The 22,181-nt window shown below is 38.2% G+C and overlaps 1 protein-coding gene across 1 annotated transcript in view; it reads right to left on the bottom strand.

The window, feature by feature from the left end:
• The window catches only part of LOC112048070 (uncharacterized), a 129,737-nt gene that overhangs the window by 106,125 nt on the left and 1,431 nt on the right, over nucleotides 1-22,181 (bottom strand). The gene's annotated exons all lie outside the window — the stretch shown is intronic.

Here is a 22,181-nt window from a genome sequence, read left to right as displayed (position 1 = left end):
TTTTCTTTAAAAAGTGATAATTTTAAAGCGTCTTTGGGTACTTTTTGACTTTCTTGAGTATATTTTACAGAAAATAAAGGAAATCTTACAAATTAGTAGTAGATAAGTGAGGATCAAGCGTAAATAGCCAAAATTCTTGCTCCAGAAAGTAAGTAAATAACATGCACGAAATAATTTACGAGCGCCGTCATCCTAGATTTCCTCTAACGCAGAACAAATGTACTATCCACAAATCCGTACACTGTATTTCTGCGGAAGATAAACAGAGTAGTGCAAGAGCTGGTAAATAATTTATTCATATATTTTATATAATTATCCTTATTTTATAAATGTTGTCCTGGTCATTATCCCAAACTAAGTGGGGTTGATAGCATTTATCTTCCTCTAGGGTATTTAAAACATATTATATGTATATATATGTTGGTAGCTATGACCGAAGTGTGTCACCAGATTGCATTGGGATCAGCTGGCCTATTTCCTAATTTGGTCTTTATTATCAACCCATGAAAATAAAAAAAACAAATCAACAAACTGACAAAATGTCACCCACATACTGTGATACAAATTATTAATATCATCTGGTGTTTACGGTGGATATCACATACTATATATACAAAATTAGTGAGTAGATTAGCTGATAGTAATCGTTAAGAGTCAAACATTATCACTCTATGTCCACCAATTAGCATTGAAACAGCGTTGTGGGTCTAAGCGTTACTTTCCCAACGAGATAGGTCTGGCAAACAGTCTGATAATGATGATAAGAAAAAAATTCAAACTAAGAGGATATTGATGACAGTTGTAAAACTGTTCACTATCTCTCTGACTACATTCTTTTTGCAAAGCCACTTGACTAAGCGGCTTCCCCAAAGATAGTATTAACTCAAATTTATCTCCGTCCGAGAACCAGTGTTGGGATTTTTATTAAAGCCGACTCTCAGCTGATACATTAATATTGTCTGCGAAGTAATGTCCCATTTATCGTCAATACTCCTTCATCCTTTCAGATTGAGCCTTCAACAAAGGATAAGTTGTGGAAAGGCATATTTAAAAGAAATATATACCAGTCTGAACACCAATCTATACTTTAATATTACAAAGCTTAAGACTTTGTTTGTTTCAACGCGCTAATCTCAGGAACTTCTGGTCTGATTTGAAAAATTCTTTCAGTGTTAGATAGCCCATTTATTGAGGAAGGCTGTATTTTATCCTGGTACTCCTACGGGAATGGGAACCACGTGGATGAAACCGCACGGCGTCTACTAGTTTATTCATACACTAGAAGTCGCTCGCGGCTTCGTGCGTTCGAAATTCAGTTTTTCACAAATGAACCATAAATTTTCCAGGATAAAAGCAACCTTTATGTTGCTCAGTAAGCTTCTCTATATTTTCAGTGATAAGCCTGAACAAACAGACAAAAAGAATTTAGTTTTACTTTCATGTAAATACTGCGCACTTGAAAATACACACAACACTACATTATGGGTACCTACTTAAAATTCATCATTATCAACCCATATTCGGCTCACTGCTGAGCTCGAGTCTTCTTTCAGAATGAGAAGGGTTAGGCCAATAGTCCACCACGCTGGCCCAATGTGGATTGGCAGACTTCACACACGCATAGAATTAAGAAAATTGTCTGGTATGCAGGTTTCCTCACGATGTTTTTCCTTCACCGTTTGAGACACGTGATATTTAATTTCTTAAAATGCACACAACTGAAAAGTTGGAGGTGCATGCCCCGGACCGGATTCGAACCCACACCCTCCGGAATCGGAGGCAGAGATCCACGGGGCTCTACAAATTAATAGGGAATTATTAAAATATTTGTCTGTCTGTTTGGTCCGGCTAATCTCAGAAGCGGCTGGACCGATTTTGACAGAACTTCACTGGCAGATAACTAATTATATGAGAAGTAAATTATATAAGGTATTTTGTATCCAAATTATCACGGGAACTTGAATGAATATGAATCGAGACGTGCGGAGTGCGTCTAGCAAAATTCCAGAAAACGTGTGATCATATTTCACTTGAGAGAAGTTAAAGTCATTCATTACTAAAACACCGCAATATAAAAACGGAGCGCTGTATTCGTAAATGAAAGCCAGTCTTGGATTTTTATTAACTTCGAGTCGTGTTCCGAGATACATTAATATCGTCTGAAGCGAAGAATATTGACGCATTTATCACTCGAACCTTCGTCTTGGGTTACCGATATCGCCTGCCGAATTATTTATTAACCCTCCTGTTAGTCTGTAGCGGCGGGCGTGCACAGCTCGCCTAAACGTGAACCATAATGCTGGTCGAGCTGCGCTGACTGTTTGTGTTGGCTAGGCTGCAACCAACTGCCTACACTATTCTTAAAAGTACGCACCTTTTGCTCCTTCGATAGCGGACTGTATTTTTCTTTTTCTAGTGCCGCAATATCAGCTTGTAACCTTTTTTCAATCAGTTGCATATCAATGCGGGCCTTTGCTTCCGCTGCCGCTAGCTCCAGCTGTGCCTTTTTCGCCCGGATGGAGGCTGAGGACCGCTTTGAATGTGCAGAAGCCCTGCTACGTGCAACTGATATGTTGCTTGGGCCACTAGGGCCCGCTTCTGCGAAATCAAAGAGTTTTTTCCGGATTTCTTCTTTAATGAGAACTTGCCTTTCGATTTCAGTGTCGCGGTGTTTCTGCTCCCGTTCCTGCCTTCCTTCGGTACGCACAGGATTTGCCATGATGCTTGGCGGCGGAGTTTGAAACATACCTTTGTATATCGGCTCAAGATCCGGCTCGAAGGACCAATTTGTAAGGGCCAGGCTTAATAAAAACACAGTTTTACTTTGTTAAAACGGCTTAAAACGGGAACGTGTATGGTGACGCTTAGGCACTTGGCGTAAAAGTCGGTTTGTATGTTTAAACGGCTGTCAAAGTATGACGTATGCTGTCACCATATACGCTGCTTTTTTGCCCCTTTATTGTAAAGCACAGATTAAATAATTAAAGGCGTTTGCGTCGCTAACACACTCCACCCCAGTGCTGGGTCCAGCACTCTAACCCAGTCGGCGGAATATGCGACGCGTATCGTCGGCCACCGAAGCGGACGGAGTGCCGCTCTCGTCCAGTACCCGCAGGCGGCCGTGCCCGCCACACTGCTCCATCTTGATGACGGCGCGGGTCCTCGCGTCTCTTGCCACGTTGAGGTCGCCCGTGAATGCTTATTTGTTGACCCCCTAAGGCCTGGAATCTGTAGTAGTTGGGTAGAGTACCTGAAACAAACTGATTAGAATTTTCAGCCCCAGTTGTCGCAGGCTGATTCCGTATTAAATCAGAGAATGCGTCATAATAATTGTCTTCCAGATTCATGTCTGCCATCAAGTTAAGTGCCTGCTCTGTGCGTACCTGAATTTTAATTTTTTCCATTGTTTGATTTTGAGCTCCACCCCAGTGTAGGCTACAATAAGGCACAGAGCTTTGTTTAGCATCGTAATCCATGACGATAAAATTACAAATTACAGACACCGAGTTAATGTGATCATTCATTTGCAGCAGTTGCTGTCCTTCGTAAGTCGAGGAAAGTAATTTTTCTTTTGTTATTATAATTTTTAATTTTCCTATTTTTACGTTGTTGTTACGGTCATCAAAACATAGTACGTATGACGGTATTAAAAGAATCTCCACGCGCGACGTATCAGTGCCGATAAGTTTATTGTTCATTAAAATTACGTTGTCGCTAAAAACATCAAATTGAAGCGTTCTCAATGCGTACGCGCTGCTGTTCAGTGCACGGACGGTTAGTGTCGGTGCATAGTTTGCTGTCTCAATCGACCGCGGTATCTCTCGCTCTCGTCCCGGCACATCGATGCTACACATTTGTGTATGCGATTTTGGTCTGTCAGTCGTTCTGCTAAAAAGTTCAAATTGCTTTACCATTTCGCTATAGCATTCGATCGTATTGGTGTCTATTACGCAGCGCACATCTGTGATATTTCTATGTCCGCGTAATCCCACTCGTTCGGCGAGGTGCGACCAACTTAGCAAAACAGTTTTCTCATTACTAAGTGAAGCGGCTGTTGTCTCTGTTCCCGTCGGCCTCTTTATTTTAACGTTTATAATATTAGTTTTTGATTGTTTACATGTATTGACATGTATTGTTTCGGTGCTCGGTCTGATGCTCAGTTCGTTTCTACCGGTGTAATTTTCTGTTTTCTTTTCCTTGTAGTCGAATGTGTAGTCGAATAACAGGCATTGATCCTTGATCATTGGCTTAGTGCAATAGTTATTTTTGCTACATACCGTTGCCGAGCAAGTGCTTAATAAGTGCGTTGTTGTTATTAAGCGTTCATTTTGTAATATCATATTATTATAATATTTACTCACGACCTTTGTGGGATATTTATCTTTATTTTTACTCGTAATGTCTTTCGTCGGTAACTTAGACAACACGGCCGATGTAGAATGAGTAACTTTCATGATTTTTAGGTGTTCTTCAGTGTCACCTATGTACTGGACTTTGGTGCTGCCCGTGTATGCAGGTAGGTTTTCCTTGGTGCTGATATTGCTAAGCTTAGCGTCGGATGCGTTGTGGTTGGAGTTGGCTGTACCATTAAGTGCGCTAGTCAACACTCGAACAGTCCCATCAGTGCCACCGTCTGTAGCGGCGGGCGTGCACAGCTCGCCTAAACGTGAACCATAATGCTGGTCGAGCTGCGCTGACTGTTTGTGTTGCCTAGGCTGCAACCAACTACCTACACTATCCTTAAAAGTACGCACCTTATGCTCCTTTGATAGCGGACTGTATTTTTCTTTTTCTAGTGCCGCAATATCAGCTTGCAACCTTTTCTCAATTAGTTGCATATCGATGCGGGCTTTCGCTTCCGCTGCCGCTAGTTCCAACTGTGTTTTCTTCGCAAGGTAGGCTGCTGCGCTTAGCTTTCTAGACCTACTTGTCCTCCTGTGCGTAGAAGCTCCATCCGGTGCCACTGCGTGGCTGCTAGTGACTTTGCCACTGGTGCATGCTTCTAGCTGGTCTAGAAGTCGTTTTGTTCCTTCCTCTGTCATGAGCGCCTGGTTACCTGTTAGTACTGCCCTTGCAGCTCGCTGGATCTGCTCCTGCTCCGTTAGCTGCTGTTTTTCAACAGAGCTCCATCGGTTCACCATAATTGGCGGTGGAGTATGGAACATACCACAATGATCCGGCTCGAAGGACCACTTTGTAAGGGCCAGGCTTAATAAAACACAGGTTTACTTGTTAAAAACGGCTTAAAAAGGGAACGTATATGGTGACGCTTAGGCACTTGGCGTAAAAGTCGTTTTTTACATTTAAAAAGCTGTCAAAGTATGACGTATGCTGTCACCATATACGCTCCGTTTTGCCTCTTTATTAGAAGGCACAGATTAACAAAAAATAGTGGCATTTGCGTCGCTAACACCTCCAATAAAAAGAATGATAGCCCAGTGGATATGACCTCTGCCTCCGATTCCGAAGGGCGTAGGTTTGAATCCGGCCCGGGGCATGCACCTCCAACTTTTCAGTTGTGTGTATTTTAAGAAATTAAATATCACGTGTCTCAAACGGTGAAGGAAAACATCGAGAGGAAACCTGCATACCTGAGAATTTTCTTAATTCTCTGCGTGTGTGAAACCTGCGTATCCGCATTGGGCCAGCATGGTGGACTATTGGCCTGACCCCTCTCATTCTGAGAGGAGACTCGAGCTCAGCAGTGAGCCGAATATGGGTTGATAATGTTAATGAATAAAAAGAGGGGCGTCATGTTTTACTATCAGTATTGTAGCTAGTTATGTCAAGAATATCTTTGCTACAAAAAGGTCTACAATTTGGAGATGTAGCGGTTGATTTAGCCCATCTACTAGTCAAGACTAGTCAGGTCTCCAGTACTATAATAGGGTAGAAGGTATAGGAGAGGTAGGTACAGACCAAGTTTTCAAATTGCTTCAAATATCTACCCAAAAATGTGGACCCGGCATCATATCGGAACGATCGTTTGGCGGCTTTGCCGATAGAGTGGTAGCTAGCCAGGCCCCTAGCCAAGTGGCACGTCGATTCTCTTTCTACGATCGCTAACGCTTCCAAAACTAGAAAGATGTATGGGAATGACATTTACTATCGACAGGTCACGTGATCAATATCTGTCATTTCCATAATTTTTTCTAGTTTTCGAAGCGTTAGCGATCATAGAAAGAGAATCGACGTGCCACTTGGCAAGGGGGCAGGTCCGATAACTTTATTTTAATTCGTTTATTAAAAATAGAAAATAAAAATAGATTTTTGAAAATATCTCATTTCTTATGGGTTTTACGCTATTTGTATTTTATACTTATCAATATTGTATATAATACAAATAGCATGTATACTTACTTTTAGAATGCCTAAATACAAATTTATACTTTTACTAGCGGACGCCCGCGACTTCGTCCGCGTGGAATTTAGTTTTTCACAAATCCCTCGGAATCCATGGTTTTTTCCGGGATAAAAAGTAGTCTATGTGTTAATCCAGAGTAAAATCTATTTCCATTCCAAATTTCAGCTAAATCACTTCAGCAAACATACATCCAAACATCCATACAAACTTTCGCGTTTATAATATTAGTAGGAAGTAGGATTTTGGCATTCTTAAATTTATATGTTCATTCACATTCACATTCAGCTGGGTATCTCAAATTACGAGATTATAATTTAATTTTGACTAATTTGACTGTGTCAAGTATGGTAGGAACATGGGCTTACTTTTAACTTTCATAAAATAAGGTAAGTATAACTCGTGCGCATTAACTTGACACCTAGCTATCAAACACAACAAACACAATACACACATCATTAGAGCCAGGTGTCAAGTTACTCCGCACGAGATGTATATCTGATTGTCTGGCTATCTAGTTAATCTATTTACCAAGAAATTTTTAGGCAAAATACAACAGCAGGTAGGTAATTCATTAAATAAGATGATGATGATGATGTTTTCCATGATAGATGACTTCAATATTTGCGCGCTCTAATCAATTATCGTGAACGCGCTACATTCGTTTTGGATTTTATTATACCTGCCTTCTAGAAAAAAACATTTATAAGCACTTTAGACGTCACGACTAAAGGGTAACTATAACATAGTAAAATTAAAAACAAAAACCACCTTTTTACCATCATCAATGTGGGATCAGCTTAAAGAAAAACACTTTATCTTAAGCTGTGGCTAGTTACCACCCTACTGACAAAGACGTACCTATAACATAATAAAATAATACAAATTAATCAAGCCCAAACACAAGGTAGCTACTGTAAACCGTTAAGGAGTTCTCTTAATTGACCTTCGTCTTTATTACCAGACCCCTAATGACAATCAAAACCCATCTAGGTGGAAAGTTCTCATCAATACAAATTAATCAAGCCCAAACACAAGGTAATAGCTGTTAATCGTTGAGGAGTTCCCTAGTTTGTATTTTGGCTCCATCATCAGATCGATACCAAACCTTCATTAAATAGTAGTGCTTAAAAAAATACTCAATAAAAAAATTTACGAACACATTAGTCATCTATAGGTACATACAGTTTTTGAAAGATTCCCTCGATTTCTCCAGGTACATCATCAGATCCTGACATAATGAATATGGGACCACCCTTTAAAACAAAAAAATAAATCAAATCGGTTCAGGCGTCTTCGCGTAATCGATGTACATACATTAAAAAAAATACCGGTAAACTTGAGAACCTCCTCCTTTTTGAAGTCGGTTAAAAATAGACGACATAGGTAGGTATATTGACCATAATAACACGTCCTATTTCCGGCAAGTTTTTTTCATAAGTCACCAAAACGTGTCTTATTTTCCTTTATGATTATGTGCAATTGTTGCCTTTGAGTATAAAATGTCGTAAACGTAATCGTGTCGTACTCGTGTCGATTAAATGGCATCGTCGTAGTGAAGTAACAGTACATCATCCAGCCGTGGTGACTAACGGATCCGCTGCATTAATATCCAGATATTAGCATTATTTATTTACCCATTAGCATGTGGAGTCTTTATAAAGAATGCGTAGGCATCAGCGTACATCGAAGAGAGAGAAAGCTTTGCAAACATGTTATACAATACGGTAATGTGACATGATATTTGACTTGTGTTATATCGGGTACGGTCTAGTAGGTTACCATCAACCTATTTTACTAAAAAGTCACTCCCTCCTTATAGAAGAGGGGATGTGGAGCTAAGACCCACCAAACTGCTCCAACAAGGGAGGATTTGGGGTATTTAATACATGGCTATGGTTTTCTTAATATGTCCAGGTCTGGCTGGTAGGAGGCTTTGGTCTAAGCGATTTAGCGTTCCGGTACGATGTTGTCTAAAACCGAAAGGGGGATTTTCATCCTCCACCTAAAAAGTTAGCCCGCTTCCATCTTAGATTGCATCATCATTTACCATCAGGTGAGATTGTAGTCAAGGGCTAACTTTTAAAGAATAAAAAAAAGCCTTTGAATGTACTAATACGTTGACAGAATGAATTTGTGCGTAAACGCTCATTTTACAATTTTATAAAACAACATTCAGATAGACGGACACAAGTTATAAAAAATAGTTTGTGTAAATAATTATAAGCACTTATGAGAGAGAAAGAAAGACTTTCTTCTTCTTGGCCCCCGCCGATCAACAGTCATGGGTGCAAACTCGCCAATCTCAAGAATATCGAAACTATACAATAAGTTTCATATGTTAGACATCCATTGTGGGTCCTTGGCTAATTTCAAAAAGCAAATGCGTGTTAGTCCCATTACACTCTGATTTATTCTTAAATATGTAGGTATATAATATATTTCTAAGACGTTTATAAGCGATTGTGATTTTTTTCTTTACAATTTTGTATGAATATTCTTGTACAGCTGTTTAACTTTAATTAGTATTGTAATATTTAGATAAATTTAATGTTTAGAGCATGTAGTGTTAACCTATAAGTGGCCGAACATTTTGCCTTGACGCCTTATATTATTAAAATATTATATAGCTTGTAAGAAATGTAAGGTTGTTGGTTAACCTAATAAATAAAAAAAAAAAAAAAAATAAGCACTTGAGAATAGTTACTTTCAAATCACAGACATACATTTCAATGCTACTCCAGACCTCACTCTTCACACACGTGTCTGATAAAAAATAAGGAATAGCTATTTAAAAACTGTTCGGTCACTGAATTCTGTTATCCTGCAATCCGTGTCTGGGAGCCGACAATTTTTGCACACGCACTGTGAGTGAAATTTCATCAAAATCCGTCCAGTACAGCTATAATACTAATATTATAAAGAGGTAAAGTGTGTGTTATTGTCGGAGGTAATATCCAGATCTATTGAGCCGATTTTGAAAATTCTTTTGCCACTAGAAAGCCGCGTCGTGTCAGGATAGCCGTGATAGCCCAGTGGATATGACCTCTGCCTCCGATTCCGCAGGGTGTAGGTTCGAATTCGGTCTGGGCGTGCACCTCCAACTTTTCAGTTATGTGCATTTTGAGAAATTAAATATCAAGTGTCTCAAACGGTGAATCAAAAACATCGTGAGGAAACCTGCATACCTACCAGAGAATTTTCTTAATTCTCTGCGTGTGGGAAGTCTGCCAATTGGGCTAGCGTGGTGGACTATTGGCATAACCCCTCTCATTCTGAGAGGAGACTCGTGCTCAGAAGTGAGCTGATGATGATGAATCTCACAGAAAACTACGCGAGTGAAACGGAGAGGCATCGGCTAGTTTATTGTAAGAAAGTAAACGTTACAAACTATCGCATTGTATAAAATTGATAGGAATCAGGAAGGAAGTTCGATTTATTAGTATTTAATTGTTATTGGAATTTCTTGTTTAATAAGAATGTTGTTTTTGCTAGCATTCTCATCGTGGCAGTGCAAACACTAGGCGATCGTTTCCCTAGCGTGCTGCTTTGAACCTACTTACCCAGTCTACCTTATAATTTGTTGTTCCAAGTAGACTGAACGTTTTTGTTTATACAACACACTTGTACCGGAATTTGAGAATATTATGGTAATTGTATGTTATTAGAAAGAAAGTTTCTATATTGAAAGGAATAAGGAAGGAAATATTATTAAGCTATGAGCTTGTCGTGGTCAGACATTTCTTATTCATGACAATATTATAATGGCGAAAGTAAGTCTCTCTGCACCTATTTGGATGTAATTTGGTATAGAAAATTGGACATTGGAGCAGAATACTTTTTATACCCAAATCCGTGGTTCCAGTGGGATTTGTAAAAAGCAGCATTTCCGTCCGCTAGTTTTGTAGTAAAAGCTAGTTTGTCCGAGACCTTTGAGACCTGTGCCTAGTGGGAGTTTTCAATATTTACATACTGTTACTATCACGTTGACGTTTACGCAAATGTATATGGAATTGAAACAGTTGTGCAGTAGTACCACTAGATGGCGCTGTTTCAATTCCTTAGAAATTCGCGTTTACGTTACGTGACGGTAACAGTATCAAACTGCCACTGTTTCACCTTCTAACAGACGTCGTATAGTCCAAATGTCAGTTTTGTCACTTTCATTTGTCATGCTAGAACTAACATAATACTATTGAAAATCTTTTTTAAATTTGGACTTTTTTTCTCTGGGACGCCACAATTAGACGTACCGCCAAGCGATTTAGCGTTCCGGTATGATGCCGTGTAGAAACCGAAAGAGGTGTGGATTTTTATTCTCCTCCTAACAAGTTAGCCCGCTGCCATCTAAGACTACATCATCACTTACCATCAGGTGAGATTGTAGTCAAGGGCTAACTTGTAAAGAATAAAAAAAAAAATTAAAATGTGCTTCTACGTATATAGCAATAAGGTTGCCATGAAAACTAATTCGCGTTACAAACTTTACAGAATCGCTATGCAGAAACTAGGGTAACATGCCCCTAAAATTTAAACATTAATGAAGCTAAATAACTGGCGCAATATGATCCATCATATTATGCCCAGGGATTAGATTTTTCAAATTTGCTGCCTCCCAAAATCAATATAGTCAAAACTCTATACACGAACTCATAGGTGGGCTTCTCTCGCTCTATGAAAGCTATAGCTTGTTAGCTAATACGTAATTGGTATTACCAGCTGTTAACCGAGATGTTCAGCACATAAAATCTACATGATTTCCGGTCTGAGGTTGTATGGAAGCTATTGAGGTCTGTAGATCTATAATAATAAATTGATATGTGCTGTGGCTTACATGCAAGCATTCAATCTATTGCATCATTTTTATCATCTGTTGCGATCTTAACCGCTTTAAAAGAGAAGTTTAAGCATTTTTTTCGAAACGACAGGCAGGGAGAGTTCATACGAGCTGCTCCTTCGGGCTTGTAAGCATTAGAAGATGGTTTAAAGGTGCCTTTAATGTCAGCACTCATCTGGTCCGCTTGTGGAGTCTTTCCCGCTCATATAAAACGACTTATAAAGAATTAGCGACCGCCCGCGACTTCGTACGCGTGGAATTCAGTTTTTCAGAAATCCCGCGGACACCATGGATAAAAAGTAGCCCATGTGTTAATCCAGAGTGAAATTTTATTTCCGTTTCAAATTTCAACCAAATCGCTTCAGCAGCCGCAGCGCAAAGGAGGAAAAAACATGCACACTTACAAACAAAGTTTCGCCATATAACTTAAATTCAAATCTTTCGTTAAGATCTGAAAACTGAATCAATCGAAAATATTTTCTGTTCGCGTCAATCTATCTTGACGTTGGTACGCTTAACAGCTTTGAAATTGATTAAAGGAATCCATACTAATATTATAAACAGCTGACGCCGCGCAGTTTCACTCGCGTGGTTCCCGTTCCCGTAGGAATACGGGGATATTATATAGTATATAGAATTTTTCAAATCGGACCAGTAGGTAGTTCCTGAGATTAGTGCGTTCAATCATACAAACAAAGAAACGAACTCTTCAGCTTTATAATATTAGTATATATGCGGAAGTAAGTCTGTCTGTCTGTTACCTTTTCATGGCTAAATGGCGAAACCGATCAAGATGAGTTTAGGTATTATGATAAATGGGACTTTGGAGCAAAGCATAGGCTACTTTTTATCTGTAAAAATAAAGAGAAAATGGGGAGAAATAGGGGTTGAAAGTTTGTATGGAAAGTCCTTGATTTTTAACCGACTTCCAAAAAGGAGGAGGTTCTACGTTCGGCTTTATGTATGTTTTTTTTTTTATTAGTTAAAAATTTGTTCATAAATCATTCGAAATATAATGTGATTCAAGAATTTTAAAAATTGAACCCCTAAAGTGGTGAAAGAGGTTGTAAGTTTACATTGATATCCACGCAGACGAAGTCGCGGGCGTCCACTAGTTTAGTATAAAACAAAGACTATAGACCATTGACATTCTCGTTGTTCAAAATGTAACATTGGTAACGGGTGTCGTGATGCAATTCCACACATATAAAGGTTCCCGTTTCAAACGACCGCACCAAATCGCCATTTAACACATCACTAGATGCGATTGAACCGCTCTAAAGAAATAGCGGATTCAAATGTTTTTGAGAATGTATGAAATAGAACGAGCTTTTTGTGTGAGGATTATTTGGCGCATTTGGTACTTCAACGATTTTGTCCTAGCTCCAATATATATTTTTTTATTCTTTACAAGTTAGCCCTTGACTACAATCTCACCTGATGGTAAGTGATGATGCAATCTAAGATGGAAACGGGCTAATTTGTTAGGAGAGGATTAAAATCCACACCTCTTTCGGTTTCTACACGACATCGTACCGGAACGCTAAATCGCTTGGCGGTTCGTCTTTGTCGGTAGGGTGGTAACTAGCCACGGCCGAAGCCTCCCACCAGCCAGACCTGGACCAATTATGAAAACCTCAATCGGCCCAGCCGGGGATCGAACTCAAGACCTCCGTCTGGTAAATCCAGTGCGCATACCACTACACCACGGAGGCCATCAAAATAATATATCGAATTACGACACCGGACCTTAAGGCTTACTTGACGTTACACTGGACGTTTTTGGATGCTAGTAATTATGAAACACTGGACATTATGAGACTAAAGGTCGTAGCTCATTAGAGCCACCCGGGACCCGACTCGCACCGCCTCGCCTCGAGTGGTTAGTATTCTTCGTATGGATTTGTATAGGCATGCGCTCACTACATCAACTCTGTACTATTACCGGATCGCCTCGCTCGCGAGGACTGCGAGTGGACTACTCGATGATAGCTCGGTGTGACTCGTGCATATAGGGCCAAGCGCTGGTAGACTATTCGGAAATTCGTTCACTGGTGACAACACGGCATCGACCTGTGGTCCACTTGTCGCCTACAAGTGGACGCCTAGCGACGAGGCGGTGTGGGTCGGGTCCCGGGTGGCTTTAATGAGCTACGACCTTAAACCCTACAACAGGTAACAGGTCAATAAGCAAGATAGCACACTCGACATTTCAGGACACTGGACATAGTCAACCTGACGACAAACAATCGTTGACCTCCGTGGTGCAGTGGTGCGCGGTGGACATACAAGAAAGAGGTCCTGGGTTCGATCCCTAGCTGGACCGATTGAGGTTTCATAATTGGTCCAGGTCTGGCTGGTTGGCCGTGGCTAGTTACCACCCTAGCGGCAAAAACGTACCGCCAAACCATTTTGCGTTCTGATACGATGTCATGTAGAAACCAAAAAGGGGTGTGGATTTCATCCTACTTCTAACAATTTAGTCCGCTTCCATCTTAGATTGCATCATCGCTTACCATCAGATGAGATTGTAGTCAAGGGTAAGGAATAAAAAAAAAATTGTTTGCGGAATTGTCTCACTCTGCTCTTCTGGAAGTTTGGTATGCACCTATGATGTTGTTAGTTTGTTTGTTGTCTTGCCATGCCACAAACTTATTTGGCCCAGTGAGGGTGTCGCGAACTAAAAATATGGGGATGTCATTCGTTATCGATAGTTTCCGTTATCAACCCAACGGACGCAAATGTCATTCTCATACATTTTTTTAGCTTTAAAATTGTTGTGTAACTTGGCTGAAGACTGGTCTTCATAACAACGTAGTATGTATGTATGAAAATTATTGTATTTAAACGACGTTTGTTATGATTTTCATTTGCTTTATCTAAAAGTGTTTCCTCATGGAAAGGTACTGCTAATGACAAATAGATTACACAGTTCCTTTCTACTCAGTTTCTAGTGTAAAGAAAGTCGTCCCGTTTTCTGATACACCGGACAGGTACCTATGTCTACAAGAAAGTTGTTGCAAGGAAGGTTTTTGTTGCAATTCTAATGCAATATTGATGTACGACTCCATGTATAGCGCTAATGAACTTGACTAATGAGTCTGGTGCAGGAAATCAGGAAATTAATTAATTTATTAGGTACTTGATATAAAACAAAGTCTTTCGCCTCGTCTGTCTCTCTTTTTCGGATAAGACAAAAAGTACTGTGTGGAGTAATTCATGAGGAAGCTTTTATGTTTTGTCAAAGTTTTGTGTAAATCGGTTATAATACGGCTTTCTCCATTATATTCATAATAACGGAGAAAGCCATATATCTTTATTGAAAATGTTACAGGCAGAACCGCTGACCTGACCTTGGTCCTCGACTCTGCATTAGTACTAGGTTCACTTCGCTTAACCTCAATAATCGCTTACATAATTAACCACTTTTTTGTTGTTGTTTATTGTTGTTTTCCTAAAAATATTTTACTATTTATCCTGATACTTATGGTAGAAGAACTTCCTCGAGCAGGTTTTACGCTTTACGTGTCAGCGGATCACGGACTGGCAATCGCTAGTAGTAGGGTTAAAAGATCCTTTTAAAACTAGTTAACGGTCCCCTTCCCCGTTCGTGTTGGCTTCCAGCTAAGCAATTAACAATGCCTGACTATACGGATAACAGACTCAGTCATGATAAGATATTAAATTGAATGTTGTTTATATACGAACTTCTATTGCGGAACGAGCCCATAAACTGAATAACTTCTTACATATTTCTAGACAGAAATTAAAAAAAATGTCGATGATATAATATTAAATAAACATAAAAATGATATTTTTATTGAGTATGTCATAATAGATCGAAGAAAAATTTATAATTTTATCGACCATATGAGTTTACCTATGCGGATCAACCCTAACTACCCACTCGTCATCATATTTCAAACAGTCTGGACCTAGCATTACATGATCGAGAATAAAAAACCATACTCGCCTGACTCGATCAAGTTTCTTTTGAACAACTAATCGTTATTTTATGCATACGATACTAGTTCGCCTGCTCGTCTATTCAGTTATACTTCACGTAAGGTAATGAATTAGTTTTGTAAACGAAATACTACTTTGTTTCCTATTGGCTGAAAAAGTTTTGTTTCCGGTGTTTTATTAGCGATAAGGTTTTTGCAAATTGGGTTAGTCGCATCGTACTTTTTTTGCTAAATATTAGGCCGTGGAAAAATCATTAATTAATAATGTAATCCGTTATTTTCCACAGTAGTGTGAAAAGAGCCGTGATAGCGGATAGAAAAATCAATATATAACTTAAACCTTATACTTGCAACTCAGATATTACTCGTATATTTCGTCATCCCTAGTATGTCTCCAGTTACGGGACACATTGATACACATCGCTCAAGCAGTCCCGTCGTCAAAATATCTATAATAACTAAATTTTAATAAAAAAAAAATACAACCGACTTCAAACCTAAAGACGTACCCACTAAAATAAAAAGTGAAAAATAACATAGTATTATTACGTTCTACCTGCTGATAAGTTTGTCGTATTAATTTAAGCCGTTTTTCTATGAACAACATGAAAGAGCACTGTCTGAAAAATTTTCAATATTCATATATTACCCTTTAAATCAAAAAAATATTTTTTCAAATCAGTTCAGGCGTCTTCGAGTAATCGATGTACTTACATTAAAAAAAAGATACCGGTCAACTTAACCTCCTCCTTTTTGAAGTCGGTTAAAAATAAAAAAATGCACGGAGGTAGTTCATTGTTAGTAGAAGTCAGCTAAAAACGGATGACGGAAGAGGTTTTATAGGACATAAATAGATACTTTAAACTTAAACTCAAAATTTTTTTTCATCAAACCCATACGTGTGAGGTGTAGGGATAGGTCTTCAAAAATGTAAATGATGTTTCCAATATATTTTTTTTTCTAAACTGAATAGAAACAACAAAGTGGTAATATGCCCCCCCCCCCCCCTGTAACGTTTAAAATAAGAGATTGATAAAATTAAAATAAATATATAATGAACATTACCATGCAAAGTTCCACCGAATATTGATTTGAACGAGATCTTGGAAGTAGTTTTTTTAAAACGTCATAAATTGTAATATATATATATATATATATTACAATTTAAATTATGTAATAATGAGCAAGAAGTTTATGTTACTTACTGCTACGAAACCCTTCATGGGTGGTACCATGACGACCCCAAAGATCAATCCTACTACTAAAAATACCCAATCTAAGTATTAATTAGGCTATATGGCAAGTCAAGAAATGAGACAAATACATACGGTAGAAAGACATAAACCTCCTTTAACAGTCGGGTTTCTGTTACGACTTGACACTTGAGTGTTATCAGAAATAACCATTGTCATGATTACAGATATGATATTGATCGTTCATGCTCCTCGGTATGTTGACATCAATACTATATTGTAGTTGACATTTGACTCGAGCTCGGTTGAACATCGTGATCGTGCATTGGCGTGGTATGTGAAAGGTAATACTTTAGGGATCAGATTTTTGGTTTAAGATATTGCAAAATCAGTGGCGTACAGAAGGTTTTAAACTAGAGTAGGCACCGTAAGCACGAAATTGGAAATTTCTTTCTTCAAATTACGAACTCATGTTCGCAATGAGTCTTCAGGGCAATGCATTATAACATTTAAGCTGTTCACGATACTGTCTTTCTTTAATTAATGTATAATTTGTATGCTACTACAAAAACTTAAGCTACTTTTTTGGTGCTGTGATTAGCCAATGCCAAAAATTAGGTATTTTTTTCTACGGAGAAAACGCTCTGTAGCAGAAATGATTAATATGTCTCAAAGGGTACGTATCTAAAGCTTAAAGTTAGGTCATCGTTCAAAAGCCTAATTACATTATCATTTAACAGCATCATCATCATATCAGCCGATGGACGTCCACTGCAGGACATAGGCCTTTTGTAGGGACTTCCAAACATCACGATACTGAGTCACCTGCATCCAGCGAATCCCTACGACTCGCTTGATGTCGTCAGTCCATCTGGTGGGGGGTCGATCAACACTGAGCTTTCTAGTGCGGGGTCGCTATTCCAGCACTTTGGGACCCCAACGTCCATCGGTTCTTCGAACTATGTACCCCGCCCATTGCCACTTCAGATTATTATCATTTAAAAGTATTAACTCCCATGGCACACCAATCCTCATTCAAACCAGCGAGGTGGGTCTGCAAAAGCTTTTTCCTATAACGAGGGAAGTCAGTCGCTATACCTATTTTAAGTGTTAACATTTTTTTGTGTCCAAAAAGCACAAATTTCGAAAACACTTGCTGATGCATCTTAATAGTAAAAGTATTCTGCATTAGCATTTTAGATATCGCATCAACTTTCGCGAATTCAGAATTTATTGATTCTATTGAGTGCAAAACAATAAATTACACATTCATAAGAAAATTATACAATATAATATACTATTAAATAGGTATAAGTTCGTTTAGTAGTAACTACATATTTTTAAACGTTTAAAAAAAAGGAGGAGGTTCTGAATTCGACGCGTATGTTATGATTGTTTTAGCATTTTAATGTTCATGAAAATCGGTTCAGTAATTTTGTGTTAAAATGAAAATAACGAAATTACCCGTACTGTGGCTGCCAAGCAACTAAAGCCGATTAAATCATAAAGCTACAGGATTAATAATAAAAATTTTAATAAAAAAAATACAACCGACTTCAAAACCAAAAAACGTAACCAGTAAACTAAAAAGCGAAAAATAACATCATAATATGTTCTACCTGCTGATCAGTATGTAGGCGGTGCTAAGCCGGTGATGTATTCAAGCCATTTAGATTTTGCAGACAGTGTTGTTTCATGTGGTCCTGTCAGAAATGGCTTAAATCAAGACAACACCGGCTAAGCACCGCCTTCATACTGATCAGCAGGTAGAACATATTATGATGTTATTTTTCGCTTTTTAGTTTACTGGTTACGTTTTTTGGTTTTGAAGTCGGTTGTATTTTTTTTATTAAAATTTTTATTATTTTTTCATTTTTAGTGTAAAATTTCATCTCAAACGAACACATCATACCCCTAATGACAGTCACAACCCATCTTGGTACAAAATTCTCAGCAATATAAATTAATCAAGCCCAAGCACAAGGTAGCTACCGTACACCGTTAAGGGGTTCCCTTAATTGACCTTGGTCTTCATCATCAGACCCCTAATGACAGTCACAACCCATCTTGGTACAAAGTTCTCAGCAATACGAATTAATCAAGGCCAAACACAAGGTAGTTACTGTAAACTGTTAAGGAGTTCCCTTAATTGTCCTTGGTCTTCATCACCAAACCCCTAAATGATAGTCACAACCTATCTATGTGGAAAGTTCTCATTAATACAAATAAATCAAGCCCAAACACAAGGTAACTGCTGTAAATCGCCGAGGAGTTCCCTCGTCTGTTTTATGGCTCCATCATCAGATCGATTTTAAACCTTCATGAAATTGTAGTGCTTAAAAATACTAAATGGAAAAGTTGACGAACACATTAGACACCCATATAATTTTCGAAAGTTCCCCTCAATTTCTCCAGGATTCCATCATCAGATCTTGACATGATGGCAATGGGACCAAATGGGGACTATACCGTTTCAAACAAAAAAAGAATTTTTGAAATCGGTCCAGGCGTCTTTGAGTAATCGGTGTACATACATAAAAAAAAAAAAAAAAAAATACCGACCGAATTGAGAACCTCCTCCTTTTTGAAGTCGGTTAAAAAGGAGTTCTTTCCCGTGGTTCTTTCGAAAACTGCTTTAATTAATACGTCACTGGCTTGGCACCGCCTTCAAAGTGATCAGAAGGTAGCACATACGATGTTATTTTTCGCTTTTTAGTTTAATTTTGTGATTTTGAAGTCGGTACAATTTTTTTGTTAAAAAATATTTTTTGTGACAATGCATTAGTATTACTGAGACGGGCAGCGTGACGTCAGGAATGTGTATTCAGCAATGAAAATCTTCGTATAGTTCCAACAAAGTGTATTATCACCAACAAAGATCGCGCTCGACTGACTACCAGACGACAAAATAATTACCGACTATGACTCAAACAGTTTTACAATTTAAAATGGTTTCTGTATCTTACAACTACTTTTTAATTAAACAGTTTTACGGCTTAGTCTAACATTATGAAATTAATATCATTATAATATTTAAATTAATTATAAAATGTAAATAGTTTACTTTAATCTGAGTTTAAATAATAAAGCTAAAGATAGAATCTTTAGGTTTAGTCAAATCAGTATCTTATAAACGAAAAACTGTAATCATGACATTGAAGAATTATTATCAGCAAATAACAGACAATGTTTATAATAACATATAGATAGTTTAGTATATTTATAGTTTGTTAGATGGAACTCGTAGGCCCTCGTAACATTAGTATGTTGAAAAATATGTTGCGAGCAGTTTACTTCAAAAATTCCTGGCCAAATTATCACTATAGTTAATAATGGTTAGATAATAATTAGGCCAGGGGATTTTTAGGCAAGCTACCCGCAATGTATTTTTTACGTACTAAATTTGATATAAAGCACTTTTCTTCCATTAAACAGATGGGTGAAGGTCGTTTTTAACTCGTATCTTTTACTATAGGGATATCACACATTTGTCGGTCCATCCGGTTGGAGATAAATATTAAGTTTCAAGTCAGCAAGTCAACACATTATATGGCCCGCACATTGCCACTTGAGTTTTTTTTGTTATTTACAAGTTAGCCCTTGACTACAATCTCACCTGATGGTAAGTGATGATGTAATCTAAGATGGTAGCGGGCCAACTTATTAGGAGTAGGATGACAATCCACATCCCTTTAGGTTTCTACACGTCATCATACCGGAACGCTAAATCACTTGGCGGTACGTTTTTGCCGGTAGGATGGTAAATAGCCACGGCCGAAGCCTTCCGCCAGCCACACTTTGCGGACCATTAAACATAGTCTGACGATCATGTTAGTGTAAGTGTTTTCAATGTTCTGTGCTGAAAATGGACAAAATAGAGTCCGCGCCACGAAAGAAGTCCTACGGCTAAAATCTGAACTAAAATTGACAGCACAAATGACAATAAGACCGCCATTACCAAATCACAATGAGCACCATTGAGACATTAGCGCCGCGTCTCATCATCATCATTATTATCAACCCATATTCGGCTCACTGCTGAGCTCGAGTCTCCTCTCATAATGAGAGGGGTTAGGTTAGCCAATAGTCCACCACGCTGGCCCAATGCGGATTGGCAAACTTCACACACGCAGAGAATTAAGAAAATTCTCTAGTGTGCAGGTTTCCTCACGAGGTTTTTCCGTCACACGTGGTTTATTTAGCGCCACGTCTACGGGACTTGTTTCGTGGTGTGGACTGTAACACTTCGTTTCGACACGATTCAATGTGTCAATGTCAATCGAAAGAATATTAACTGATCTAATTGAAGTTCGATTTCGAGAGGTATTAAAAGAAATTTATAAAAATAAAATCGCCTCTCAATACAAGAGCGGTTGGTAATTGCCTCCACTGTGCGACAGAGCGGTGAAAAAAAAAAGAAAATATTTTTTAATATAAATTGCGACGGTATCTATAGGTTGCAAACCGATGAGTTCGTTTAAAAAACTCTTTCATCGCTTTTTGCCAGAAAAATGGCATTTTTTGTTAAATAAAAACCGGATTTTTTTAAACGTTTTGAATACTTATAAAATGGACTTGCGTGAGATGTGTTTTGAGGTTACCTTTTTATATTTTTTAATTTATATTGTTTTTTTTTAAACATTTTGCTGTCCAATTTATTACTTTTGGTCAAAACATTTTTTGTTGTTGTTTTTAGGTAATTTAAAAACCTCAATGTTTATTTTACTGTGAAATACTGATAAGATACCATAGAATAACATTTTAAATAGTTCTAAATAGTAAAGAGCAAAACTTTTATCGATAAAAATCTAACGCATTTAATGATATAATTATATTAATGCTTTTAAATATAAGATTCTCGATTTATAGCGTAATATATAAAAAATAATAATCATAGCATTAAAAAAACAGTAAAAAATAACAATGTTTAATAGAATAAAAATTTTAGACGGCATCCGTGGCGCAGTGTTGTGCGCGTTGGATTTACAAGACGGAGGTCATTGGTTCGATCCGCGCACTGGGCTGATTGCGGTTTTCTTAATTGGTTCAGGTCTCGCTGGTGAGAGGCTTCGGCCGTGGCTAGTTATCACCCTACGGGCAAAGACGTACGGCCAAGCGATTCAGCGTTTCGGTAGGATGTCGTGTACAAACCAAAACGGATGTGAATTCTCACCTTAATTGTACATATGTTTTCTGTACCCTTACCTTACCTTACCTTAACAAATAAGTCCGCTTCTATCTTAGATTGAATCATCACTTACCATCCAGTGAGATATAGTAATAAAAATAATGTTGTTATTGGTAAAATACCTCACTAAAATAATTGATCTCTGATATAAAGCGCCAGTCGCTTAAATCACAGCCGCACTGTTACCTCTATGGCTGCGGCTGTTATGGTTAATTAGCGGTCGTTCCCCCTTCAAAATAATTAATTGTCAAAGAGGTCGCATACCTCTGAAGGATTATAACATGTACTTAATTCAGAAACCGCGCAAATGCGGTCGCTAATGACAAATACCTATCAAGTTACGTCTAGGTTCATACACGTTATAGTATGCGCATTATCATCTGAGTCGTCCGGTCATAAAAGTCAAAAAAGATAGGAATGTGCAGCGCGCCTACCTGCGCACCCTAATTATCGATAAACGGCTACCTGCGCACGTGCTAATGATGAGTCAATAATGATTTGGACGATTCTGATTGGTCGGTTTCTAATGTAATTGCATTGCGTATTTTTTTTGCTATAAATGTGTTTACTGCAATTAAATAAATACATTCATGTGTTACTCGTTGCGCACTATGGATACTAATATATAATAAATTTG

The sequence above is a fragment of the Bicyclus anynana genome, chromosome 11, assembly GCF_947172395.1.
Source record: "Bicyclus anynana chromosome 11, ilBicAnyn1.1, whole genome shotgun sequence".
NCBI classification, from domain to species: Eukaryota; Metazoa; Arthropoda; class Insecta; order Lepidoptera; family Nymphalidae; genus Bicyclus; species Bicyclus anynana.
Note: the sequence above shows the minus strand (reverse complement) of the source record. Positions and strands in the feature narration are given on the sequence as shown.